Source organism: Cottoperca gobio, chromosome 1 (genome assembly GCF_900634415.1).
Source record: "Cottoperca gobio chromosome 1, fCotGob3.1, whole genome shotgun sequence".
NCBI classification, from domain to species: Eukaryota; Metazoa; Chordata; class Actinopteri; order Perciformes; family Bovichtidae; genus Cottoperca; species Cottoperca gobio.
In genome coordinates this window covers 15,775,601-15,782,536 of record NC_041355.1, presented here as the reverse complement: position 1 = coordinate 15,782,536, position 6,936 = coordinate 15,775,601, and the positions used below count along the sequence as shown (strand labels likewise).

The window sequence follows — 6,936 nt, the reverse complement described above, 5'->3', positions numbered from 1 at the left end:
TAAAGGGACTCTAGCCCGTAATGATGCTGCCATAGTTATGCACGTTTGGCCCCCTCACAGGTTAACCGGCTCCATCTGCCAAACCGGAAGTGCAATGTGTTAGAATAAACAAAAGATTGGACGCTACTGATACTGAAGAATTACATTTATTCATTTTTCACTTAATCTGTATTTTTTCTGTATGCTCATTGAGATTAAAATCTCTTTTCCAAGAGACCTGAGAACAAGAAACATTCACGGGAACAAAACCAACACAGCTACACAAATACAAGGAATTACAAACAGTTACAAGAATAAAACATCAGATAAAGCTTTTAAATCTCCCATAGTAGTAGTGCATAGTAGCTGAAACCTGCTTTGCTATCATTAGTGTGTACGTGAGGGACACTACCTTAGGTGAGGTAGTTACTGTAGATTTAAAGAAGAGAAGAGATGTGAGCTAGTTTGGAAGCTTCAACAGTAGAGTTTTATAAATGAATAACATGAGAGCTTTTTCTTGACTGTGAGGAGGTACAGAGAAGGATGATAACGTTTGTAATTTGTGATACTCAGGGTTTGACAGCAGAAGTGTTAATAAGGCAGCATGACAACACAGAATATCTCCAGTCAATGACAGACATGACTGCACAATAATTTTACATGAAGAAGATGGAAACCCTTTAATTCTTTACATACTAGTTTTATTTTATATTTTAAATGCTATATATGAATCTTGAATGACAGTCTGCTGCCAAGCCACATTTATATCTGAAAACCCACCTGTTTGGACTGCACCTCGGTCAATGAATAAAAAATAAAATAAATATATATGTATTTTTTAATTCTGTTAATTCGGTTTATTTGAGGCTAATGTATTTGCTAAATTTTCGCAGATATTTATATGCAATAGTATCAGCTATAAATCTACACCCTCTTACACACGAGTGGAAGAATGTGATGAGTGATGTCATTTAGTTTTGATCATTGGGCCAAATGATGACATTTAATTCATCTCAGCCAGAAGCCTTGTGTTGTTGAAGCAGAGCTGGATAACTGTTAGAACAGGGGTTCTCAACGGGGACGGTAGCATTTTCTTCAATAGATTTGATCAGTCAGGCGCCCCTCCCTGGCTCATTCCCCCCTGCTTCAACCCCCATTGTTCTTATCACCGGGACACGACCCTGTCATCTCCACCCTGCCCCCTCCCTCAACCCCCAGCTGGCAGCTACTTCACACATCCACTCTGTCTCCTGCTTCTCCACCCCTCCACCCACTACTTGCACTTTGTCCCTCACAACCAACCAGGTGAGGAGTGAGCTCAGAATGTGTAAGGCAAGAAAGGCTGCGGGTCCAGATGGCATCAGCTAAAGGCTCCTCAAATCCTGCGCCAACCAACTGTGTGGGATTGTGGAGCTATTGTACCTGAACAATAAACTGGACTGGTCAGATAACTCCGCTGCTCTGTTTAAAAAGGGACAGAGCAGGCTTTATCTGCTGAGGAGACTGAGGTCTTTTGGAGTGTACATGTTTGCACACGAAGAATTACTCCTATACCTTCTTTTCACTTCTTTCGAGGCAGCAGAGTTCACATCTCATATTAACACAATTTTAATGCTTAACATAGCCACAGCCAGGCTTAATAATTCACCGTATTTATTTTATGATATATTTAACACTGAACAGACTGGTTAAGAAGGCCAGCTCTGTCCTGGGGAGCCCTCTGGACACTGTGGAGGTGGTGGGATACAGGAGAATGACGGCCAAGCTGTCATCTCTATTGGACAACATGCCCCACCCCCTCCAGGACACTTTGTCCGCTTTGTGCAGCTCCTTCAGCGACAGGCTGCTTCACCCGCGATGTCTCACGGAGAGATACCATAGGTCTTTTCTCCCTGCAGCGGTCTGACTGTAAAATCACTACGGCCCCTGGTAGACCACCACACCAATACAGACTATTCCATCACTGTTGTGCAATTATCACTGCCATGTGCAAAATTCACTTTTTAGAACTTATGCAAATATCACTGCCATGTGCATTATAAACTTTTACAACTTTTTATCAACGACTCTGTACTTATGCTACTGTTACTTTAATTTATTCTGTTTTATTATTGTGTACTTGCCACTTTACTTTCTTGTTCTTTTGCTGTAACAAGGTAGATTTCTGATTCTGAGGGGCGCTGTTTTGCCGAAACACAAATATCACTAGGTGATGATGACAGAATTGTTACGAACAGAATGCGGCATTTTAAAAAGTAAGATAGATTTTGTCACCTGAGTCGTCTGAAGCAAGTAATGATTAGCTTTTGTACCTCTGAACCCTGAGTGAAAATCCCTTTGCAGTGAATGAGATGCAGTTTTCAACCTCAGTCAAACTAAGACTATACTTTCTGGGATCATTTCAATAGTTTATGACTTGAGAAATGTGTTTCTAAAGTGTTTGGTCTCACTGGCCACGATGATGAGTTGTGATACTCCCTTCTGAGCGTGAAGCTGACAGAGAATATTGATTCACTTCATGTGTTTTCTGTCATTGATGATCGTTCTTTGCTTCTTTATGGAGCTTTGAGGAAGGGAGTATGATCAGAGTGGAACTGTCAGTGTTATGTATTGATAATATAAATAAAGCTATTTTCAGTTTCTGTTCTGGTGTATGATGCCATTGGAGGGTGGCCAAGGTTATGTTTTAGGATTGGCCATCTGCCCGTACCTACGTTTATCTGTCCGTCTGTCCATCCGTCCCTTTCTTGTGAACGCGATATTTCAGTAATGCTGCGAGGAAATGTCTTAAAATTTGGCACAAAAGTCCACTTGGACTCTAAGATGAACTGATTTAGGATTTTGGGGGTCAAAGGTCACTGTGACCCTGAAAGAGCTAATTTTTGGTCATAACTCATACGCTAATTATGAAAATTTCACACAAATGTCTAATAGGATAAAATGATGAAGTGATGACAATTTGTATAGACATCGTCATACGATAATGACAGACGTCTCTTTGTGTGTGTATGTGTCTGAGTTTCGATTATCTCGCCAACCCTCAGACCGATCTACTTCACGCTCGGCGTGTGTGTTGATGAGAACACCAGGAAGTGCAGTGCCGCACGTGAAGTTATTTGGATCAGCGGTTCTGTAGAAAACCTGCCCTGTGCCAGTGACGTTCCTTTCACTAACACCGCTTTGACGCAACACAACGCTTCCTACTGTTACTGTATTGTCTTCCTTATTTTAGCAGCCTTTCTCTCATCAACTTCTGACAGAAGATCGTCTGAATATATTATCATTTTGATTTGAATGTCTCTCGTCGACCCTCGTCGTCTCCCATGCTGCAGTACCACTTTCTACCGGAATGGTTACTGATGCGCTTGCAGCGGCGCTGTTTTGCCGAAACACAAATATCACTAGGTGATGATGACAGAATTGTTACGAACAGAATGCGGCATTTTAAAAAGTAAGATAGATTTTGTCACCTGAGTCGTCTGAAGCAAGTAATGATTAGCTTTTGTACCTCTGAACCCTGAGTGAAAATCCCTTTGCAGTGAATGAGATGCAGTTTTCAACCTCAGTCAAACTAAGACTATACTTTCTGGGATCATTTCAATAGTTTATGACTTGAGAAATGTGTTTCTAAAGTGTTTGGTCTCACTGGCCACGATGATGAGTTGTGATACTCCCTTCTGAGCGTGAAGCTGACAGAGAATATTGATTCACTTCATGTGTTTTCTGTCATTGATGATCGTTCTTTGCTTCTTTATGGAGCTTTGAGGAAGGGAGTATGATCAGAGTGGAACTGTCAGTGTTATGTATTGATAATATAAATAAAGCTATTTTCAGTTTCTGTTCTGGTGTATGATGCCATTGGAGGGTGGCCAAGGTTATGTTTTAGGATTGGCCATCTGCCCGTACCTACGTTTATCTGTCCGTCTGTCCATCCGTCCCTTTCTTGTGAACGCGATATTTCAGTAATGCTGCGAGGAAATGTCTTAAAATTTGGCACAAAAGTCCACTTGGACTCTAAGATGAACTGATTTAGGATTTTGGGGGTCAAAGGTCACTGTGACCCTGAAAGAGCTCATTTTTGGTCATAACTCATACGCTAATTATGAAAATTTCACACAAATGTCTAATAGGATAAAATGATGAAGTGATGACAATTTGTATAGACATCGTCATACGATAATGACAGACGTCTCTTTGTGTGTGTATGTGTCTGAGTTTCGATTATCTCGCCAACCCTCAGACCGATCTACTTCACGCTCGGCGTGTGTGTTGATGAGAACACCAGGAAGTGCAGTGCCGCACGTGAAGTTATTTGGATCAGCGGTTCTGTAGAAAACCTGCCCTGTGCCAGTGACGTTCCTTTCACTAACACCGCTTTGACGCAACACAACGCTTCCTACTGTTACTGTATTGTCTTCCTTATTTTAGCAGCCTTTCTCTCATCAACTTCTGACAGAAGATCGTCTGAATATATTATCATTTTGATTTGAATGTCTCTCGTCGACCCTCGTCGTCTCCCATGCTGCAGTACCACTTTCTACCGGAATGGTTACTGATGCGCTTGCAGCGGCGCTGTTTTGCCGAAACACAAATATCACTAGGTGATGATGACAGAATTGTTACGAACAGAATGCGGCATTTTAAAAAGTAAGATAGATTTTGTCACCTGAGTCGTCTGAAGCAAGTAATGATTAGCTTTTGTACCTCTGAACCCTGAGTGAAAATCCCTTTGCAGTGAATGAGATGCAGTTTTCAACCTCAGTCAAACTAAGACTATACTTTCTGGGATCATTTCAATAGTTTATGACTTGAGAAATGTGTTTCTAAAGTGTTTGGTCTCACTGGCCACGATGATGAGTTGTGATACTCCCTTCTGAGCGTGAAGCTGACAGAGAATATTGATTCACTTCATGTGTTTTCTGTCATTGATGATCGTTCTTTGCTTCTTTATGGAGCTTTGAGGAAGGGAGTATGATCAGAGTGGAACTGTCAGTGTTATGTATTGATAATATAAATAAAGCTATTTTCAGTTTCTGTTCTGGTGTATGATGCCATTGGAGGGTGGCCAAGGTTATGTTTTAGGATTGGCCATCTGCCCGTACCTACGTTTATCTGTCCGTCTGTCCATCCGTCCCTTTCTTGTGAACGCGATATTTCAGTAATGCTGCGAGGAAATGTCTTAAAATTTGGCACAAAAGTCCACTTGGACTCTAAGATGAACTGATTTAGGATTTTGGGGGTCAAAGGTCACTGTGACCCTGAAAGAGCTAATTTTTGGTCATAACTCATACGCTAATTATGAAAATTTCACACAAATGTCTAATAGGATAAAATGATGAAGTGATGACAATTTGTATAGACATCGTCATACGATAATGACAGACGTCTCTTTGTGTGTGTATGTGTCTGAGTTTCGATTATCTCGCCAACCCTCAGACCGATCTACTTCACGCTCGGCGTGTGTGTTGATGAGAACACCAGGAAGTGCAGTGCCGCACGTGAAGTTATTTGGATCAGCGGTTCTGTAGAAAACCTGCCCTGTGCCAGTGACGTTCCTTTCACTAACACCGCTTTGACGCAACACAACGCTTCCTACTGTTACTGTATTGTCTTCCTTATTTTAGCAGCCTTTCTCTCATCAACTTCTGACAGAAGATCGTCTGAATATATTATCATTTTGATTTGAATGTCTCTCGTCGACCCTCGTCGTCTCCCATGCTGCAGTACCACTTTCTACCGGAATGGTTACTGATGCGCTTGCAGCGGCGCTGTTTTGCCGAAACACAAATATCACTAGGTGATGATGACAGAATTGTTACGAACAGAATGCGGCATTTTAAAAAGTAAGATAGATTTTGTCACCTGAGTCGTCTGAAGCAAGTAATGATTAGCTTTTGTACCTCTGAACCCTGAGTGAAAATCCCTTTGCAGTGAATGAGATGCAGTTTTCAACCTCAGTCAAACTAAGACTATACTTTCTGGGATCATTTCAATAGTTTATGACTTGAGAAATGTGTTTCTAAAGTGTTTGGTCTCACTGGCCACGATGATGAGTTGTGATACTCCCTTCTGAGCGTGAAGCTGACAGAGAATATTGATTCACTTCATGTGTTTTCTGTCATTGATGATCGTTCTTTGCTTCTTTATGGAGCTTTGAGGAAGGGAGTATGATCAGAGTGGAACTGTCAGTGTTATGTATTGATAATATAAATAAGCTATTTTCAGTTTCTGTTCTGGTGTATGATGCCATTGGAGGGTGGCCAAGGTTATGTTTTAGGATTGGCCATCTGCCCGTACCTACGTTTATCTGTCCGTCTGTCCATCCGTCCCTTTCTTGTGAACGCGATATTTCAGTAATGCTGCGAGGAAATGTCCTTAAAATTTGGCACAAAAGTCCACTTGGACTCTAAGATGAACTGATTTAGGATTTTGGGGGTCAAAGGTCACTGTGACCCTGAAAGAGCTAATTTTTGGTCATAACTCATACGCTAATTATGAAAATTTCACACAAATGTCTAATAGGATAAAATGATGAAGTGATGACAATTTGTATAGACATCGTCATACGATAATGACAGACGTCTCTTTGTGTGTGTATGTGTCTGAGTTTCGATTATCTCGCCAACCCTCAGACCGATCTACTTCACGCTCGGCGTGTGTGTTGATGAGAACACCAGGAAGTGCAGTGCCGCACGTGAAGTTATTTGGATCAGCGGTTCTGTAGAAAACCTGCCCTGTGCCAGTGACGTTCCTTTCACTAACACCGCTTTGACGCAACACAACGCTTCCTACTGTTACTGTATTGTCTTCCTTATTTTAGCAGCCTTTCTCTCATCAACTTCTGACAGAAGATCGTCTGAATATATTATCATTTTGATTTGAATGTCTCTCGTCGACCCTCGTCGTCTCCCATGCTGCAGTACCACTTTCTACCGGAATGGTTACTGATGCGCTTGC

General features: G+C 41.6%; 4 non-coding genes across 4 annotated transcripts; all 4 read left to right on the top strand.

Annotated features, from left to right (window-relative positions):
- The first annotated feature begins 2,356 nt into the window (after positions 1 to 2,356).
- LOC115016154 (small nucleolar RNA U3) lies at positions 2,357 to 2,572 on the top strand. Its single transcript, XR_003833079.1, has one exon. It is a non-coding gene; the product is annotated as a small nucleolar RNA U3 (small nucleolar RNA).
- A 980-nt stretch (positions 2,573 to 3,552) lies between these two features.
- On the top strand, positions 3,553 to 3,768 carry LOC115016142 (small nucleolar RNA U3). The gene has a single exon (XR_003833075.1). It is a non-coding gene; the product is annotated as a small nucleolar RNA U3 (small nucleolar RNA).
- Positions 3,769 to 4,748: 980 nt separating this feature from the next.
- Positions 4,749 to 4,964, top strand: LOC115016135 (small nucleolar RNA U3). Its single transcript, XR_003833073.1, has one exon. It is a non-coding gene; the product is annotated as a small nucleolar RNA U3 (small nucleolar RNA).
- A 980-nt stretch (positions 4,965 to 5,944) lies between these two features.
- Positions 5,945 to 6,160, top strand: LOC115016130 (small nucleolar RNA U3). The gene has a single exon (XR_003833072.1). It is a non-coding gene; the product is annotated as a small nucleolar RNA U3 (small nucleolar RNA).
- The last annotated feature ends 776 nt before the right edge of the window (positions 6,161 to 6,936 follow it).